The sequence below is a fragment of the Schistocerca serialis genome, chromosome 6, assembly GCF_023864345.2.
Source record: "Schistocerca serialis cubense isolate TAMUIC-IGC-003099 chromosome 6, iqSchSeri2.2, whole genome shotgun sequence".
Taxonomy (NCBI): domain Eukaryota; kingdom Metazoa; phylum Arthropoda; class Insecta; order Orthoptera; family Acrididae; genus Schistocerca; species Schistocerca serialis.
The window spans coordinates 551,834,976-551,856,539 of NC_064643.1; the positions used below are offsets into that span (position 1 = coordinate 551,834,976).

Here is a 21,564-nt window from a genome sequence, read left to right on the forward strand (position 1 = left end):
GGGCGTGAGGTCTCCACAGTACATCGATGTTGTCGCCAGTGGTCGGCGGAAGGTGCACGTGCCCGTCGACCTGGGACCGGACCGCAGCGACGCACGGATGCGCGCCAAGACCGTAGGATCCTACGCAGTGCCATAGGGGACCGCACCGCCACTTCCCAGCAAATTAGGGACACTGTTGCTCCTGGGGTATCGGCGAGGACCATTCGCAACCGTCTCCATGAAGCTGGGCTACGGTCCCGCACACCGTTAGGCCGTCTTCCGCTCACGCCCCAACATCGTGCAGCCCGCCTCCAGTGGTGTCGCGACAGGCGTGAATGGAGGGACGAATGGAGACGTGTCGTCTTCAGCGATGAGAGTCGCTTCTGCCTCGGTGCCAATGATGGTCGTATGCGTGTTTGGCGCCGTGCAGGTGAGCGCCACAATCAGGACTGCATACGACCGAGGCACACAGGGCCAACACCCGGCATCATGGTGTGGGGAGCGATCTCCTACACTGGCCGTACACCACTGGTGATCGTCGAGGGGACACTGAATAGTGCACGGTACATTCAAACCGTCATCGAACCCATCGTTCTACCATTCCTAGACCGGCAAGGGAACTTGCTGTTCCAACAGGACAATGCACGTCCGCATGTATCCTGTGCCACCCAACGTGCTCTAGAAGGTGTAAGTCAACTACCCTGGCCAGCAAGATCTCCGGATCTGTCCCCCATTGAGCATGTTTGGGACTGGATGAAGCGTCGTCTCACGCGGTCTGCACGTCCAGCACGAACGCTGGTCCAACTGAGGCGCCAGGTGGAAATGGCATGGCAAGCCGTTCCACAGGACTACATCCAGCATCTCTACGATCGTATCCATGGGAGAATAGCAGCCTGCATTGCTGCGAAAGGTGGATATACACTGTACTAGTGCCGACATTGTGCATGCTCTGTTGCCTGTGTCTATGTGCCTGTGGTTCTGTCAGTGTGATCATGTGATGTATCTGACCCCAGGAATGTGTCAATAAAGTTTCCCCTTCCTGGGACAGTGAATTCACGGTGTTCTTATTTCAATTTCCAGGAGTGTAGTTGTTCATACCAGACGTCAGACAGTGTTGTGTTTTAACGTTGAGTGGCTCACCTAAACCCGCTTGCATATTTCGATAGATAATTTCAGGCAAGCCAGCAGCAGTGTGGAGCAGAACAATACGACCGCCGCGGGATTATCAGGTACGTGATGTGGACAGGGCGCACGGTCAAGGAACGACAAATAGTTTAAGGTACCCCACCCATTTGTCTTGAAAGGAGGATATAAGATGAACATCAACAAAAGCAAAACGAGGATAATGGAATGTAGTCGAATTAAGTCGGGTGAGGCTGAGGGAATTAGATTAGGAAATGAGACACTTAAAGTAGTAAAGGAGGTTTGCTATTTGGGGAGCAAAAGAAGTGATGATGGTCGAAGTTGAGAGGATATAAAATGTAAACTGGCAATGGCAAGGAAAGCGTTTCTGAAGAAGAGAAATTTGTTAACATCCAGTATTGATTTAAGTGTCAGGAAGTCATTTCTGAAAGTATTTATATGGAGTGTAGCCATGTATGCAAGTGAAACATGGACGGTAAATAGTTTGGACAAGAAGAGAATAGAAGCTTTCGAAATGTGGTGCTACAGAAGAATGCTGAAGATTAGATGGGTAGATCACATAACTAATGAGGAAGTATTGAATAGGATTGGGAAGAAGAGAAGTTTGTGGCACAACTTGACCAGAAGAAGGGAGCGGTTGGTAGGACATGTTCTGAGGCATCAAGGGATCACCAATTTAGTATTGGAGGGCAGCGTGGAGGGTAAAAATCGTAGAGGGAGACCAAGAGATGATTACACTAAGCAGATTCAGAAGGATGTAGGTTGCAGTAGGTACTGGAAGATGAAGAAGCTTGCACAGGATAGAGTAGCATTGAGAGCTGCATCAAACCAGTCTCAGGACTGCAGACCACAACAACAAACCCATTTGTACTCCCGGGCGTGTTACTAACTAATATGGTACAATTTCCCATGGGGCACAGTGTAGAAGAAAGAGAGAAGATCGAAAGACGAGAGACTTGTCTCATCAGTATTTTGTTTAGAAAGCGCGTGAGTGCCACAGAAATGATCATCAGATGCCTCTAACAGACGCTTAGAGAGAGAGAGAGAGAGAGAGAGAGAGAGAGAGAGAGAGAGAGAGAGAGAGAGAGAGAGGGGGGGGGGGATGGAGATTGTGCATCAGAGACGTTTCTGCTATAGAGCGTGGTTATAATTAAACTTTCGTTACGTGAGAGATCTACATGAAACATTAGTAATCGTAGGACAATGAAACTCTGCAGAAATATTGGTACGGACCTGTAGAAGAGAGACAATGGATAAACCACTGAAAGAAACACATTTCAGTTTTCACATGAGAGGATAACATTTGTCAGTCGTAAAATAGATATGTTGTGCTGTGGGGCGATCGGTGTGGCTGAAAATTAGCACACTTAGTATTCTGCGATCGCAGTGTAGGCACTTCCGTTGTTCCAAGATGACTGGGCTCGACAGTCTTAATCTGCTATCATCCTATGTAATACGGGGTTTGGACGGACACTAAAATTCATATCACGGGTTATATAAAATATACAAAATTTCTCATATCTTATTGAACTTATTATAAAAGTACCTTGTTACATTACATGAAGTCAAAGCATGAAAGGCACTCCATATGTATACATGTCCAGAAAAAATCCAGTCGATAAAATGCACACAGATGACAAAATCCTCGTATCGCCCACAACCGTAGAGGCAGCAGACCCGCCACGAAGTTACGTATCTCGCCGTTGGATGGTGTGTGTAGTAGGTGCTAGATGATTACATGCTGTGGTTATAAGCAATGAATAGCAGCGCACCAGAAAGCAAGGTGGATTTTTCAACGTGCCACTGTAACAATTGGGAATGGCACCTGGCCATACATGTAAAAAAACTACCGTGTGCTTGTTGTCGTTGGGATCTACAGTCCAAAGACAGGTTTGATGCAGCGCTCCATGCCACTCTGTTCTCTGCAAGCCTCTTCATATCCGAGTAAATACCGCAATCTACATCCCTCTGAATCTGCTTAGTGTATTCATCTCTTGGTCTCCCTCTACGGGTTTTACCCTCCCCCACGCTTCCCTCCAGTACTAAATTGGTGATCCCTTGATGCCTCAGAATGTGTCCTACCAACCGATCCCTTCTTCTAGTCAGGTTGTACTACAAATTTCTCTTATCCCCAAGTCTATTCAGTACATCCTCATTAGTTACTTGATCAGCATTTTTCTGTAGCACCACATTTCAAAAGCATCTATTCTCTTCTTGTCTAAACTGTTTATCGTCTACGTTCCACTTCCACACATGGCTACACTCCATATAAATACTTTCAGAAAGGACTTCCTGACAAATCTATACTTGATGTTAACAAATTTCTCCAGAAATGATTTTCTTCCTATTGCCAGTCTAAATTTTATATACTCTCTACTCCGACCATCACAGTCGTGTTGCTGCCCAAATACTAAAACTCATCTTCTACTTTAAGTGTCTCATTTCCTAATCTGATTCCCTCAACATCACATTATTTAATTGGACTACATTCCATTATCCTCGTTTTGCTTTTGTTGATGTTCATCTTGTATCCTCCTTTAAAGACACCATCCATTCCGTTCAACTCCTCTTCAAAGTCCTATGCTGTGTCCGACAGAATTACAGTGTCATCGGCAAACCTCGAAGTTTTTATTTCTTCTCCCTGGGCTGTAATTCCTACTCCAAATTTTTCTTTTGTGTATTTTACGCCTTATTCAGTTACAGACTGAATAACATCGGGGATAGGTTACAACCCTGTCTCACTCCCTTCCCAACCACTGATTCCCTTTCATGCCCCTCGACTCTTATGACTACCATATGGTTTCTGTATTTTCGCTCCCTGTATTTTACCTCTGCCACCTTTAGAATTTGAAAGAGAATATTCCAGTCAACATTGTCAAAAACTTTCTAAGTCCAAAAATGCTATAAACGTAGATTTGTCTTTCCTTAGCCTATGTGGTCGTAGCGTCAGTATTGCCTCGCGTGTTCCTACATTTCTCCGGAATCCAAACTGATCTTTCCCGAGGTCGACCTCAACCAGTTTCTCCATTCTACCGTAAATGATTCGTGTTTGTATTTTGCAGCCGTGTGGGCTTATGGTCCATATATAATCTGTAGCAATTATGTACTGTGTGCTTTTCGACAGCGAGAAAACAACAGTAAAATAAAAAAAAATTAAAAGCCTATATCTTTAAATAACACAGCAACGTGACATAAAAAGAATGCTAAAGCGACCAGACCTGGAGGGTTCCCGCGAAATATCATCCAGCCAAAAAGGGGGGCGGGGTGGACGTGAGCAAAAACGACACGGTGCTGAACTTACTTCAGAGGTCATCTAAACCGGAGGCAGATGCAAGCCTTACTGGGTGCGAGATGTGTACTACAGAATCAGTGTAAATATACCATAAAAAATAATGTAGAAGAGGGTATTCCGCCGGCAGCGCAGTCATGTGCGGCAAGCTTGTGAGTATCATGTTCGCCACCAACATGCGTGGACGATACGAGGATTTTGTCAGCTGTGTGCATTTTGTCAGCTGGATTTTTATCGAGGCATGTAAACTATTTTATGCTTAGATTTCATGTAATGTAACATGGCAATTTTATACCAAGTTCCATAAGGTAGGTGGCATTTTGTTTATTTTTGTATAGCCCGTGATACGAATGGTACTCTCCCTCCACCCCGTGTTGTTATCTTTATGTTGTCCCCCTTAGATCAGATGATGCCAGCGTAAGACTGATGAAACCGATAGTCTTACAACAGTAAGTGACTATGCTGCGATCGCAGTGTACGAAGTGTATTCATTTTCGTTTGTTAATTGCGTACAGTGTTTACGTTTCAGGTTATGAACGTTGTTCAGTGTGGTGACCATTTGCACCCACAACAGCTTGGAAGTTTGTACGGATACCATTTCACAACTTTTCGGAGCACTTTACGAACGAGGAAACACGCGATGTTCAGCTGTCGTGACACAGCTTGCACACTGCATGAGGATAGCACAGTGCATCCATCATTCTCTGACATGGTGCATTTCGCCGTCAGCCTCTCCCAGGACCAATTCCCAAATCGCCAGTTGCGACGATACCTAACGGTTACGGCTTAGTGTAGTTGCCCTTCCAAACAGCATCCCATACGAGCAAAATAGTTGCGACTTTGCTTGATATTACTCCTAACATAGTTACTTAAGCTGTTCACGGTTCTGTTCTAAAGAATAACTCGATGTAGTCATAGGGTCGAGCCGTAGACGTCTGCTTTCATGCTCCGCATCTAATTCACTACAAATAATAAACTGTAACCGTGATCCTGCATTCAAATAATCTACGCATTGGCTAGAACTGCGAGTTAATAAAATACAGATAAATACAAAATAAAAATTAAATGAATGGCTTAATAACAAGGGTTCAATTCTAACGCCTGTAATTGAGGTAGTCGACATAGAATTACGTTTAATAATGTTTAGTCAAGAAAGAGCATCTCAGATAAATAGGAATGGCCCTACGGTATTAGTTACGATACAGACAGAAAATGCCCCTAATCAAATGCAGTAAAGTTAAGTCTAGAGCGTTACGAGAATGATAATAAAATCCCCAAACTAAATAGTCATCAAAGACTCACGTAAACTAAGTCCATTTCATGATCACAATACACGATTCACCAGCTCAAAATAGTTCAGAGTTCAACATGATGATCGACAAATTAACACACGCAATACAAAGAATAACAACTCTCACTATGCCCAGTTCCGTGAGACAAATAGAAAAAGTTAGTCTTATTTGGAGCACATTCAGATCTCTTGTGAGTCCCTTCAAAAGTTAATAGTATTGTAGCAACGGTTCACCATCTAGAATCAGTCGCCTACACGATCGAATCACGCACGTTACCTTGGGCAGTAGTGCCTTCTTCCAACATGTCATGATTGCTCCCTTGACTTCTTCACTCAAAAATTCCCATAGTTCTCAGCTACTGTCTGCTTTTCCATTGGCTGAACGCCATCCCCACAAAAAATACAACGTTCTTAAGATCTACAGACGTGATACGATTCAATTTGACCGCTTCCCAAACTAAACTAGTATATTACGACCTACTCAAATAAATAAATGCTATAAATATTCGGTCACACTCGGATCATTCGCAATAATTACACGCAAATGTTCGTTCATAAATAAATAACCTAGTATTCCTACGCAAGTGCGCTCACGTTAAAAGAGAACAAATTGTCGTTAAATTTTATTTAAATAATTATTTACACCTTCTTGATAGAAGTATCTTTTGGTTCTCTTTTCAGTTGTGGTGTCCGCTGACGCAGCGATTGACCACTTTTAAATTAGCAGAGTTTTTAATAGCACTTGCAGTCGACATTGGAATAAAGTTACTGGCAAAATACTAAACTATTAGTGAAGTAAACACAGATTTATGGCAAAATATGAGGTATTTATGCTGTATTCATTTGCTGTGTAACTGTACAGAATAAAATGTTCTGACAAACATTTGTGTGATAAAAAAAGATCCAAAATACCTAATAAATAATGAAATAAAATAAAGATACGTAGCTTTCTGAAAATGATAACTATACTGCAATACCATCATCTGAGATATCGTATGTTGGAATAGCATGAAGCGTTTAAATGTTGTTAATTCAGAGATAAAGTGTGAAAGTGTTTATTCACCGTAGGAACAAAATTGGAACAAAATGATCCCTCGGTCACAATTTTTTAGTCTTATTTACCAGGTTTCATCACTTCTAAGAGTGCCTTCATCAGAATTTAGACATTTGAAGTGGTCTATGACATAATTACAAATTTATGGGAAGAAAATTTTTTTTCTCTAAGCTGGTCGTAGGTTGTGTTCCTAAAATGAACAGCATAGAGGCAGAAGTGATGACACTTTCTGCAGGACCTGACCATCATTTTGCAGGACAATACTCAAGCACGTACAGTGCAAACTGTTATTGATTTGTTTGACTGATGGGGCTGCTAAGTGCTATACCACCTACTGCCCTCCCCTGAATTAAGCCCTTGTAAGTTCAACTCGATTTTTAAACTGAAGGAAACACTTCACGGCATTCGCTTCAGAACTGCTACAAATTCCCCGGGCAATAGACCGCGCCGCTCGAACTGTTAACACAACTGGCACTGCTAAGACTAGCCTACGACTTCCACATCGCTGGCAACGGGTTATGCACAATGCTGGTGACTACTTTGTAGGTCAGTAAAACTTTGAGACACGTATCTATTTTGTACGAGCTGTGAATAAATAGTTGCCACTATTAAAGTTCCAACCCTCGTATAACCAACGTTACTATTATTCTACACCTTTAGTCTTCGTTTTATCTCGTGGTAATAATTAAACTGAAGATGTTTGGAGTGCTGCAGGGCGGGCTATATACATCACAGGATGCTGAAGTATCGTAGGTGTGCTCATTAACTGGTGTCCTTGCGGTATATGCTGAAAGAAATAATACACTCCTGGAAATGGAAAAAAGAACACATTGACACCGGTGTGTCAGACCCACCATACTTGCTCCGGACACTGCGAGAGGATGTACAAGCAATGATCACACGCACGGCACAGCGGACACACCAGGAACCGCGGTGTCGGCCGTCGAATGGCGCTAGCAGCGCAGCATGCCGCGACAGCGTGGACGTGAACCGTATGTGCAGTTGACGGACTTTGAGGGAGGGCGTATAGTGGGCATGCGGGAGGCGGGGTGGACGTACCGCCGAATTGCTCAACACGTGGGGCGTGAGGTCTCCACAGTACATCGATGTTGTCGCCAGTGGTCGGCGGAAGGTGCACGTGTCCGTCGACCTGGGACCGGACCGCAGCGACGCACGGATGCACGCCAAGACCGTAGGATCCTACGCAGTGCCGTAGGGGACCGCACCGCCACTTCCCAGCAAATTAGGGACACTGTTGCTCCTGGGGTATCGGCGAGGACCATTCGCAACCGTCTCCATGAAGCTGGGCTACGGTCCCGCACACCGTTAGGCAGTCTTCCGCTCACGCCCCAACACCGTGCAGCCCGCCTCCAGTGGTGTCGCGACAGGCGTGAATGGAGGGACGAATGGAGACGTGTCGTCTTCAGCGATGAGAGTCGCTTCTGCCTTGGTGCCAATGATGGTCGTATGCGTGTTTGGCGCCGCGCAGGTGAGCGCCACAATCAGGACTGCATACGACCGAGGCACACAGGGCCAACACCCGGCATCATGGTGTGGGGAGCGATCTCCTACACTGGCCGTACACCACTGGTGATCGTCGAGGGGACACTGAATAGTGCACGGTACATCCAAACCGTCATCGAACCCATCGTTCTACCATTCCTAGACCGGCAAGGGAACATGCTATTCCAACAGGACAATGCACGTCCGCATGTATCCCGTGCCACACAACGTGCTCTAGAAGGTGTACGTCAACTACCCTGGCCAGCAAGATCTCCGGATCTGTCCCCCATTGAGCATGTTTGGGACTGGATGAAGCGTCGTCTGACGCGGTCTGCACGTCCAGCACGAACGCTGGTCCAACTGAGGCGCCAGGTGGAAATGGCATGGCAAGCCGTTCCACAGGACTACATCCAGCATCTCTACGATCGTCTCCATGGGAGAATAGCAGCCTGCATTGCTGCGAAAGGTGGATATACACTGTACTAGTGCCGACATTGTGCATGCTCTGTTGCCTGTGTCTATGTGCCTGTGGTTCTGTCAGTGTGATCATGTGATGTATCTGACCCCAGGAATGTGTCAATAAAGTTTCCCCTTCCTGGGACAATGAATTCACGGTGTTCTTATTTCAATTTCCAGGAGTGTAGTTCCCCTTTTTGCCAGCAGGTGAAAATATGGCGCTGTAAGCATTCAGAATTTTGTGTGGGTGCAGGAAAAGGGGAGAAACAGTCAGACACATGATAACGGTGATTCAGGCCAAGTGAAGACATGGGTTCGATATGGTCGCCCTGTTCACCATCATCGCTGCATCCGTAATACGGTATGGTCGACAGTTACTCGCTTCATATTCAGTGTAATCATAGCAATATGTCATCATATGCTAGTATTCAAATCAGGAAGAGTCTGGATACATCCTTGACAGACATGACCTTTCATTTATCAATACAACCAAAAGGTTTCTTGAAGCAAATCTTTCACGTGGCAAGCGAAATGTGGTGTCGCCCCATCTTGCATTAAAAATAGTGGTGTGGACAATGTTCCGTTCTTGCAAAGCTGGAATAAAGTGCTGCACAAGGAGGTCCCTATAACGTGCAGGTGTCGCTGTACACCTGAAATCTCCTCAAAGAAAAGTGGACTGGCAATGGATGAGGTTGTGAGACCACACCACACAGTCGCATAAGTTGAGTGCAGTGGATGTAACGGACTAGAACCCCATGTGCGATAGTTCTGTGCATTCGCGACATTGTCCATAGTAAAACGTTCTTCTTTCGTCCAAAGAATGTTCTCTGACCACATTTCATCCATTTCCATTCGTGTCATAAAAGGAAGTTCAAATTCACGGCGTTTGTAGCCTACCTTGGGATTTCATTTGGTGCAAATTCTGAATCTTGTAGCGATACCAGTGTACAATGGGCCGCAAAATCTTTTTAACTGTTGACCAGAGGAGTGTGGATTCCCGTACACAGCTCGAGCACTGGCTGCAGAATTTGAGGCAAGTGATGTACGGTCGGCCATAGCTGCAGCAGCTTCATCATCTTCCATGGGAAAGGGATGCTTCCTCTCCACCTAATTCAAATTTATTGGTCATATTTTTTAGCCCATTTATTGACATTGGGACCGCTCGCAGCTATTATTACCCATGATACTCCTGCTATTGCTGCCGTGCTGATAAAACAACCTTACCAGTAGTGCACAGTGTTTCTTCGCAACAGACATTACGTTTTGTACGGAAAACTTAAAGCTTCTTAACACTTTACACCAACAATCACTTCACAAAAGAAATAAACACGGGTTGCCAAGCGGCAAACGGCACACTAACGTCACAAAAGGAAACATTTCACATTCTGTCTGCTTACAGCGTCACATTTTCACCCGGCGGCAGAAAGTGGAACTATTTTTCCGCGTACTCCATGAATTCTCCGATTAGTGAACAAACCTAATGATGATTCAGCGTCCTGGTATGTATACAATCCGCACTGCAGCAATCTGAACAACGTCTGTCTAATTATGACCACTCGGTACACATTTCCAGCCCTCTGCCGCTAGAGAACTCTGAATTGTAGCGTGAAAAATGGTAATGTGTAACCTATGTCAGAGGGTGGGGAACAACATGCTATAATCCAGTTTCGAGTTGGAATAGTTCATCCAGAATGGAGCACCCTGTCCTTCAGCATGACAATGCGAGACAACACATGAATGTTACATTATCTGTTACAATCTGATGCCTTGGGTGCACTGTCATCGATCATCCTCCATACAGTTCCGACTTGGCCCCCATCCAATTTTCAGATGTTTCCAAAACTTAAAGAATACTTTTACTTCGGTAGTGACGAAGCAGTTAAGCAGAGGTGAGATTGTGGCTCCATCAACAAAGTCAAACGTTCCACAGTGACTGGTCTCGTTGGAAGAAATGTGTTCATGGCCGGGGTGACTATGTTGAATAAAGATGTAGAATTTAATAACGTTTGTTTCATTTAAAACGTTCAAGAGATTTCACATAGAAAATTCGGAGGCACTACTTTTCAGCAAGCCCTCACAGTTCAGTGGATGACTTTAACTACTAAATAATTAACAATCATTTTAGCTTCTGTATTTTCTCTGTATACTAAACCATCTGTTTCACAATAATCATTCAAGTTCCGCAGTTATAAAATTTCCACCTGCTCACAATACTTGTAAAAATTCCAGTTACTTGCCACAACTGCAGAAACACGTCTGACTTTCCGCCAGTGGGTTCCAACCTATCTGAAACATTTGCCCTTAAGTGTAAACAGCTATAACGTAGTACCCACCCCCACCCCTCCTCCAACTCCCACCCTCTCCATCAACAACATTGGCACCATAACTAAATTATGGAATCAAAAAGGTCTTTCTTTGTTCACTTTTATTTTAAAAAGATGAAATATAAATGATATTTAGGTTTTGCAGGTGTTTTGTTAAACAATGAACTTGTGAATCAGTAAAACAATCAGTAACAGCCCTTATTTATGGAATGCTGAAGCAGTTCACAGTGTATCGCAAGTGCTACCTACAACTGATTCTCAGAAAAGAAAGCTGGCTATCCACGTTGAGGATAGACATATGTTGCAAACCAAGCTCCCTCTGCACCATTCCTGTCCTTAGCAACACTTGTTTCACCTATACGCTGCACCCCCAGTCAAAATCAACCAAGTTAAAATATGTGCTCTGTGCTTATTGTTTGTAAAAAATATGATTGCTGTACTGTTTTAAGACTTTAGGTTGGAAGTGGTTTGTCTGAGCAGTGTCGCTAGTAAAAATAACAGTAACAGTACTGCGAAGTCGCTACAGAAATTTCACAAGCTGCGAAATTGTCGTGAATAAAACAGTGACCCGAATATAGAATAAATTTCATTTACTTTACGTCAATGGTCAGAAACTTTTTGTCAACAGATTACCGGTTTCGGTCTACAATGACCATCTTCACATCTGTTTTATAAAAACTGTTTTATGAAAACAATGTCCTAATGTACTGCAGCCATAGTGACAACATAAAATGTTAAATTCAAAATCAGCCTGATTTCGCATTTAACATTTGACGATGCTACTATGGCTGCAGTACATTAGGACATTGTTTTTGTAAAACAGATCTGAAGATGTCATTATAGACCGAAACCGGTAATCTGTCGACAGAAAGTTTGAGACCATAGACGTAAAGTAAAGGAAATTTACGCTACAGCAAAGTTGTAGCCATTGAATAGTTAACTGTTGTGCTGTGCTGTCAATTATTTAGTTTATGTGCTGCGAAGTGAATAATAAAGCAGCTTGTGGTCCATTGCACGAACTACCCAGAACTCGGTTTTCAGGACATATTTATGCCTATGTGGCGTGTATGTCTCAATATTGCTGTCGTAGATGCTTTGCACAAAGTAGGAAGTCTGTGTGCAGCGGGTGGACTATACGAGGAAGACGACATTCATGCGCTGCTGGATATGAGTACTCCTGGAAAGGCGACGACGATTTTGATCCGATGATGGCATCCGCTACCTCGGGGACAATAGATGTACTGATAATGATTTCAACGTCGTCCGCCGACACATAGCATAGTGGCATTGCTACCAGAGCGCATCTGTTGCACCATTCACTGGGGAATGCTGAAGGCCAGAAGGATCAGCGTGGTGCAAACGTGTGAAACGAGCAGGGAGCAGTGCCACGGAGACGCACTCAGCTTCCTACAGCCAGCTGAGCTAGATTGAAATGGGTCAAATTGTGGCCTTCAGAGTGGCGGGATGTTCGTTTGGAGAATTGTCACACAAGCTGGACGTGCTGCATAAGTTGTGCAACGATGCTGGTATAAGTGGTCACGTGAACGTAGTCAAACACACACACACACACACACACACACACACACACACACACACACACACACACACACGGCTCCGGATGTCCATGCTGAACAGACGCCACCAGGCAGCGGTGGCAGACCGTAGTATAGATAAGAGGGCTTGTGAGCCCAGACGTGTCAACACGAACTGTTGCGAACCGGTTATTAGCAGTGGGACTAAGGCACGCGCACCTTCAGTCTGTCTTCCGCTCGCGCCACAGGATGGACGTGCACGACTCGACTGGTACCGTCAGATGATCACTTGGAAGATGGGGAGTGGTACGCCATGGTCTTCGGCAGTGAAAGCAGATTCTACCTCCACGCAAGTGATGGTCGTCTGCGCATACGGTGTAGGCCTGGTGAGTCCTGTCAAGTAGACACGCTGGCACTACCCCAGCGCCGGCCGGCGTGGCCGAGCGGTTCTAGGCGCTTCAGTCCGGAACCGCGCGACTGCTACGGTCGCAGGTTCGAATCCTGCCTCGGGCATGGATGTGTGTGATGTCCTTAGGTTAGTTAGGTTTAAGTAGTTCCAAGTTCTAGGGGACTGATGACCTCAGCTGTTAAGTCCCATAGTGCTCAGAGCCATTTGAACCATTTTTCATACCCCCTGTACTAATGATTCCAACCGATTTACCCATTCATTTTGATTTCTGTTTCCAATCAACATTCCGTTTGCAATAACAATAAATTAGGTAGGGGAGGGGGAGGAGAAGATGGACAGAGCAAGGAGGAAGAAATGGATAGAAAGAGTGTCAGATAAGTGGTGTACGGGCAGCGGAGGGAGGGGAGAAAGGTGATGGACAAAGAGAGGGGGGAGGAGGAACAGATTGGGGGGAGAGAGAGAGAGAGAGAGATTGGAGAGAGAGAGAGAGAGAGAGAGAGAGAGAGAGAGAGAGAGAGAGAGAGAGAGAGATTTTGGGGGGGGGGGAGGAGGAGATTGGGACGTATATCCAATTCACATAAATATTTAACAGTTGCGAAATTTTGCCAGGTTCGCTAGTAATCCAACAAAAACAAGAAAATGGAAGAATTTTCTTTGTAATGTTTCTAGTTTAAAAGCCTCGCTTCTCCTTAGGGAGGTGCTACGTGCTACGACGCGCGCACACCGCAGCACCCGGTACTGGGTCGAGTAGCCACTTGAAGGCGCTGTAGCGCGCGATGGTATTAAGGCGCGGCGCGGCGCGACGGCCAATATTTATGTCCAGCGGGCGGCTGTCGGGCCGTGTTGGCCGCGGCCGTTTCGCAACGCCCACGCGGGCGGCCGGGCGCCGGCGGCCTCTGTGATCAGCGGCGCGGCGCGATGCGAGCAGGGAGACGGACGGAAATGTCGATTAGGCCGGACACGCTTTCCACTCTGCCACCAGCGAATGGGCGCGGGTCGCGGCCGGGCTGCTGCAGCAGCGCATCCACTCTGTCTTAGTGCTCCGCCGCCGAGGCTGGTGCGTTTTAATACCGCCGAGTGCGTAGCTGCGTTTCTTTCCCCACCTATCACCCACGGTGCTTGCGAGTAATGCTAGCAGGCGAGAGTCTTTTGTAGCGAGTCACTAAGATGGAAGACGGCTTGCCCTGCGAAGTGACGTTCCATAAGCGCCCTCTGAGCGACGAATCGAGAACGGAAGCGCCCCCACTGCTTTGTCCATCCTTCACCCCGTCGTAAAAGCAGAGCAGTGCCTGAGCTGCAGCAGTACAGTGTGTCCACATGAAACCTCCATGATATCCAAATACACAAAAAAATACTGGGAGACACAGATACTGGCTAATTGCTGCATCACGTAATGTAATTCAATAAGTGTTGTATACTGGGGGCGTCCACTTTGATGTAAATCTCGCTACCGCTGAGAAAGACTAATACAGGTATGATGACTAACTGAAACTCTCAGCTGCCGACAGGTGTTGTTGATATACCTCGATGTGGACAGCTGAAAATGTGTGCCCCGACCGGGACTCGGGATGGGCAAATGTCTATAACGTACATTACATATGTAGAATTGTGGACAGTTGGGAATGTGAGTCTCACGGGAAGCGTGAATGGGATAAGTCCCTGCAGTCGCGCTATTCATCTGTGTCCTCGGTGGCTCAGATGGATAGAGCGTCTGCCATGTAAGCAGGAAATCCCGGGTTCGGGTCCCAGTCGGGGCACACATTTTCAGCTGTCCACATCGAGGTATATCAACACCACCTGTCGGCAGCTGAGGGTTTCAGTTAGTCATCATTTATTCCAGGGAAAAGCTGCACGGTCATCAACAGTATTCTGTTCTTTCGAGAACAGTTACTGTCTTCATATCTAATACAGGTTCAAAAATGGGTCTGAGCACTATGGGACTCAACTGCTGTGGTCATAAGTCCCCTAGAACTTAGAACTACTTAAATCTAACTAACCTAAGGACAGCACACAACACCCAGCCATCACGAGGCAGAGAAAATTCCTGACCCCGCCGGGAATCGAACCCGGGAACCCGGGCGTGGGAAGCGAGAACGCTACCGCACGACCACGAGGTGCGGGCGATCTAATACAGGTATCCTGGTAGGAAGGATGCATGGGTTCTAGGGCAGCGCGCGCACACACACACACACACACACACACACACACACACACACACACACACACACACACACACACACACACAGCGAAAAAAAACCAGTAAAATATATTACTCAACTTCGGTAACGCTGGCTAGAACAATTGTAAATGCAGGTTTAGCCCATCTGTCCAGCGTTCCATGAACACTAACTAAATAATATTCTCTGAACTAAAGTCGTGATGTACTATTCGAAGAACAATTGCAAGCTAACCGTACTCGGTTAAAGCTCTAGGCAGGCGGTCTCTGTCCATACACGATAATTCTATTGTGTTCTGTCTCTACTGAAGACTAATCACTGTCTATTTACCGGCCACTGTTTCTCTCTCACTCGACGACTTGAAGAAACGACGAACGTCGTGCAGAACTCTCTAGCGAGACTCGGACAGACTTACAACTTGCAACTGACATCTTCCGCTCGTGAACATTTACTTTACAGGTTCCTTTCACTGTCGTAACACATCACATGCATACTGTACTGTTTACAAAATATGACAGTATGCATTTTATGTGTTACGACAGTGAAAGGGACCTGTGACCACTGGAGACAGTGCCACAAGTTCCTCCAAAAAATCGAAACACAACAAAACAAGCACACACACACACACACACACACACACACACACACACACACACACACACACACACACACAAACTGTCGTATTAAGAAATGACTGGTAACAGTAAACTTGGAGTTTCCATATTATGTTTCATTTGTGTGTGATTTCAACAAAGTGTTCTCACTATAGGCTACATGTGATACGTTTTCTGGCATAAAATGACACCAAAATAGTGTGTATTATCACGTGACTTGGGCCTTCTGCAAGTAAATAAATAGGAGATGGCTTCCATTGATAAATTCCTTGATTCTTTCTGTTTACTGAAATCTCTCGTGATAGTCTCGAATGACGTATACAAAGAGATATTTATTTGTTCATTCTGAGTGAGTTACCACCACGTACACCAAGCGTTAATATTTTTAAAGCTTTCCTGTATTTCCTAGATTGTTTCTAATGCCCTGATGTGCACATTGACCCCCTTTTCTCGTGGTGTACTCGAGTTGTCCGTCCGACGCTGCCTGTCTAGCGTAGTTGTCTACAACGGCTGTAGTGGTGATGTCATGCCTTTGTGGCATAATGATGAGAGAGAGGAGAGGATGAACCTAGTCGGTATATACGTGCCTCTGAAGCGCCCCCTAGATCTCCTGAACGAACAGAGATAGCTTTTTTTTTTTTTTTTTTTTTTTTTTTTTACACGATTTGTGCTTACGGATTCCGTGTTCATTCCCACAGAGCAATTGCAACGTCTCCGAAAGAGTCATCATTCTCGTGAACGATGGATTTTTCTTTTCGATTTTTCTGTATGTTTACGGTCATAGGTGAGAAATCGTACCTTTAAAATATATTTAAAAAGAAACAATTTCTGTCATATATAGTTAAGTGTTTTTTAATATGAAGTGCCTTAAGATTGTGTCGTTTATCTGCAGGGTCACTGCGGACAACCATCGGAGGCAGACCACAAAAAATACGTCATACCAGCTGATTCTTGGCTACGCCCTGGATTCTAAGCGACGTTCGCTTCTTACCCCGCAACGGATCACGTAACGCGCGCTGAAAGGTGAGTTGCTGCTGCTGTAAATTACGTCTTCTCCTAGCTGGCTAACAGCCTTAGTCTGTATGTCAAACCGCAATGAAATCATCAAGTGTGTGTTCTTTTTTTTACGTACGTGTGTATTATGGGCACTAACAAAAAAATCGTTCCAGGTAAAGGCGAAATTGTATAGCTGTTGAACAGTATAGGAATATGCAGCGTGTTAAAATTTGAAGTGTTTTAGGCAGAAAATTCCTGAAGCCGTTCGGAAAATGGCTGTAAATAAACGACCGCAATTAGGGAAGACAGTTCCGTAAGAAAAAATCTTACATGCGTACAATGCAGGAGAAAGCCATTGTGAAGAAAAAAAGTATAACATTGTGACCATCTGTGAGCCATGGGCGCTTAAGGTGGAGCGGAGACAAACCAGAAAAGGTTTAGAGTTTTTAACGTCGAGGCGACGACAAAATCATTGGAGATAGTCACAAAATTAGAAAACAGGCACAGCCTAACCTTGCCCACTATAGGTTAGAATTCCAGACTTGAAAGACACATCACCATGTAATCTCCACGTCTCAAAAGCTTTCGAACATGTTAAAAAAAACAATGTCCGTATTAAAAATTTAAAAGTTGTACCTCACTGTCATCTATAAACTTAAAAGCATAATAATGCAGCAAATCACATGCCCTTTCACGTTTTATCATCTTGCCCACTGTAGGTTAGAATTCCAGGCTTGAAAGACACATCACCATGTAATCTCCACGTCTCAAAAGCTTTCGAACATGTTAAAAAAACAATGTCCGTATTAAAAATTTAAAAGTTGTACCTCACTGTCATCTATAAACTTAAAAGCATAATAATGCAGCAAATCACATGCCCTTTCACGTTTTATCATCTTGCCCACTGTAGGTTAGAATTCCAGGCTTGAAAGACACATCACCATGTAATCTCCACGTCTCAAAAGCTTTCGAACATGTTAAAAAAACAATGTCCGTATTAAAAATTTAAAAGTTGCTACCTCACTGTCATCTATAAACTTAAAAACATAATAATGCAGCAATTCACATGCCCTTTCACGTTTTATCACCTGTCGAAAACTTCAGTTCAATATGCTGATGCGGCTATGAATCTATTAGTGTACCCCATAATACAGGGTGGCCCAAAAAAACACCGACAAAGCTTAGGAACAAGTTCCTCACACTAAAACAAAAAAGGCATCTTAAGTGCATACCTTAAGAGATAGGAGCACTTGTTCATCTTTGGTTCTATGAGTTGAATCTTTTCTAATGCAAGCTCTTTGCTTTTCATATTTTGGGGGGAGGTAGTATCGACCAAAACAAGAAAAAATGTTCAGTAAACACGGGCTCTGAAACTCATATGTTAAGAACTATGAGCGCTTGTTCAGCAGAAAAGATGTAGAGATGTGTTTCATGCTAGCAAAGCTGGAGTGCTCCTACCTCTTAAGGTATTAGACGTTTTTTTCTTATTTATGTGTTAGGAACCTGTACATAAATTTTGTCTCCTTTTTCTTTGTACGCCCTGTACACCTCACCCCGTACAGAAACTACTGTGTATCTAAGTAGGCCGGATATTAAACGTCTTAGTGCTGAAATACAAGTATTTCCATGTACGAGGGCAGTTCAATAAGTAATGCAACACATTTTTTTTCTGAAAAAGGGGTTGTTTTATTCAGCATTGAAATACACCAGGTTATTCCCCAATCTTTTAGCTACACAGCACTATTTTTCAACGTAATCACCATTCAATGCTACGGCCTTAACGCCACCTTGAAATGAGGGCCTGTATGCCTGCACGGTACCATTCCACTGGTCAATGTCGGAGCCAACGTCGTACTGCATCAATAACTTCTTCATCATCCGCGTAGTGCCTCCCACGGATTGCGTCCTTCATTGGGCCAAACATATGGAAATCCGACGGTGCGAGATCGGGGCTGTAGGGTGCATGAGGAAGAACAGTCCACTGAAGTTTTGTGAGCTCCTCTCGGGTGCGAAGACTTGTGTGAGGTCTTGTGTTGTCATGAAGAAGGAGAAGTTCGTTCAGATTTTTGTGCCTACGAACACACTGAAGTCGTTTCTTCAATTTCTGAAGAGTAGCACAGTACACTTCAGAGTTGATCGTTTGACCATGGGGAAGGACATCGAACAGAATAACCCCTTCAGCGTCCCAGAAGACTGTAACCATGACTTTACCCGCTGAGGATATGGCTTTAAACTTTTTCTTGGTAGGGGAGTGGGTGTGGCGCCACTCCATTGATTGCCGTTTTGTTTCAGGTTCGAAGTGATGAACCCATGTTTCATCGCCTGTAACAATCTTTGACAAGAAATTGTCACCCTCAGCCACTTGACGAGCAAGCAATTCCGCACAGATGGTTCTCCTTTGCTCTTTATGGTGTTCAGTTAGACAACGAGGGACCCAGCGGGAACAAACCTTTGAATATCCCAACTGGTGAACAATTGTGACAGCACTACCAACAGAGATGTCAAGTTGAGCACTGAGTTGTTTGATGGTGATCCGTCGATCATCTCGAACGAGTGTGTTCGCACGCTCCGCCATTGCAGGAGTCACAGCTGTGCACGGCCGGCCCGCACGCGGGAGATCAGACAGTCTTGCTTGACCTTGCGGCGATGATGACACACGCTTTGCCCAACGACTCACCGTGCTTTTGTTCACTGCCAGATCACCGTAGACATTCTGCAAGCGCCTATGAATATCTGAGATGCCCTGGTTTTCCGCCAAAAGAAACTCGATCACTGCCCGTTGTTTGCAACGCACATCCGTTACAGACGCCATTTTAACAGCTCCGTACAGCGCTGCCACCTGTCGGGAAGTCAATGAAACTATACGAGACGAAGCGGGAATGTTTGAAAATATTCCACAAGAAATTTCCGGTTTTTTCAACCAAAATTGGCCGAGAAAAAAAATGTGTTGCATTACTTATTGAACTGCCCTCGTATTAGACATTCAAATAAATGCGTCGTTTTTGCGTGGAACACTTGCCAGGTTTTCACCTGAAACGACAAACTATCAGCCGATCCAGGAGAAATTCTACCAAATAATAACTTTCCTGATCGTTACGAACGTCGTCTACGTTCTGTGAACTGTCATATGACACATTTCGTCTTGCTCCAGCGAGAGGACCCTCACATGTGTGGTGGTTGTGTGCGTCACAGTTTCTTTGAATGTGTTTTATGTTCAGACAAGAGGCAGCGGCTAATCTGCGTGCAGATGTGTTCTCTATTCTAGCTAAAAAGGAGAAGGATGTGGCACAAATTTTAAGTTCCTATGAAATGTCCGGCTTAATCTCCTAAATATTACGGAGATGTAATTAACTTGCTTTTAGGAGATCTGGCTCATGTAAGTGATGAGAGAGGCACACTTCCCTGTGTCGTTACTACAGCTTCCTTTTTATGCTATCAGTTTTTTTAAAGGTTTACAATATTTAACTTTAAGTACTGTACCTTCGAAGTTGCATGAATATACCGGTGGACCGTGTAAGGCAGTGAAATTGAGTGCAGTTTTTAACCAACTTTTTATTTCACCTCCTTTTAATACTTTAATCACATTCGTCTCTATTTTGATAAGGGTGTTGTTAACTGCGTAGTTGAAAACACACACACACACACACACACACACACACACACACACACACACACACACACACACACACACCCACACACACTTCACACATGCTGACCTGGTATCGGCACTGATTGGTTTGTAGATTTAGTGCGTGAATGAAATAGCGTACTTTAGGACATACGTTCCATATTTTGCAGTAGACGTTGCGCTGAATTACGCTCGGACCTTGGGGCTCCCAGTGCCTCTCATTAGTATTTAGACTCCTTATATGGGAGACCCACAACTTTGTGTTGAGTAGGAAGAAATATTGCTGACCATATTATTGGATGTAAACTACGGCACTCCCTTAAGACATTCATACAGATACATAAACTTACCGGATAATTGATAGCATGCACGGACTATATTCCGCATAGTGGGGTTTTAAGCCCCCTGGTAGTCGCCATTTATGAAGTGAACAAGCTAGACAGATGGGTCATAGCCCCAGCGGAGGCAATTAAATACATCCGAAGTGGAACACTTCATGTCAGAGCCGTACTACCTGTCGTACCCACACACGTTACGCAACGCCACAAAGTTTATGAGGCTGTGATTGGCAATAAGCCTCGTCGTGGTAAGACACTTCATCAGTGTTTGATGTAGTGATGTGGAAATGGATATACCGAAATTAATTTACAGTAAATATTGCCAAAATATTTGCACTGTCGAATCTTTACGAAATCCTGTAATTTATTTAGATATAGATACGGCTTTTTCCTCCGCTCTAAGAAGTGATCGTGCGAAGTGGCGCAGCGTTCAATGCAGTAGACTTGAGCTGGAAAGAAACTGGTTTCGAATCAATGTCTGGCCATCCGGATTTATGTTTTCCAGCGTTTTCTTATTCACGACACTCAAAATAGAAATTGAATCTCAGGCAAGCCTAATATATTCATTTGCAACGTGTCCAGACCACCGACTTAAAATAAGCACTCTGGAGTAGCGTCAATACGCAGTGAGCATTCCCTTGCTCGGGTGCAAACTTGAATCCGTCGTTGCATACCGTCGATGAGACCCCATTGTCCTACTCTTCAATGGCGATTCTGCGTAAATCGTGCAGGGTTCGTGGTCGTTCTTGACGTCCATTAACGGCTCGTTTCAGTCAATCCCAGACATGTTCTAACATTCCGGGTGTGCAGCCGGATCCCGTCGACATTGTG

General features: G+C 44.7%; 1 protein-coding gene across 2 annotated transcripts in view; it reads left to right on the top strand.

Moving 5' to 3' along the window:
* Positions 1-21,564, top strand: part of LOC126484499 (uncharacterized) — a 468,946-nt gene that overhangs the window by 186,882 nt on the left and 260,500 nt on the right. For both annotated transcript variants that reach the window (XM_050108037.1, XM_050108038.1), the window contains exon 2: positions 16,664-16,794. The gene's annotated coding sequence lies outside the window, so the exon portion shown is untranslated. The remainder of the gene's footprint in view (positions 1-16,663; positions 16,795-21,564) is intronic.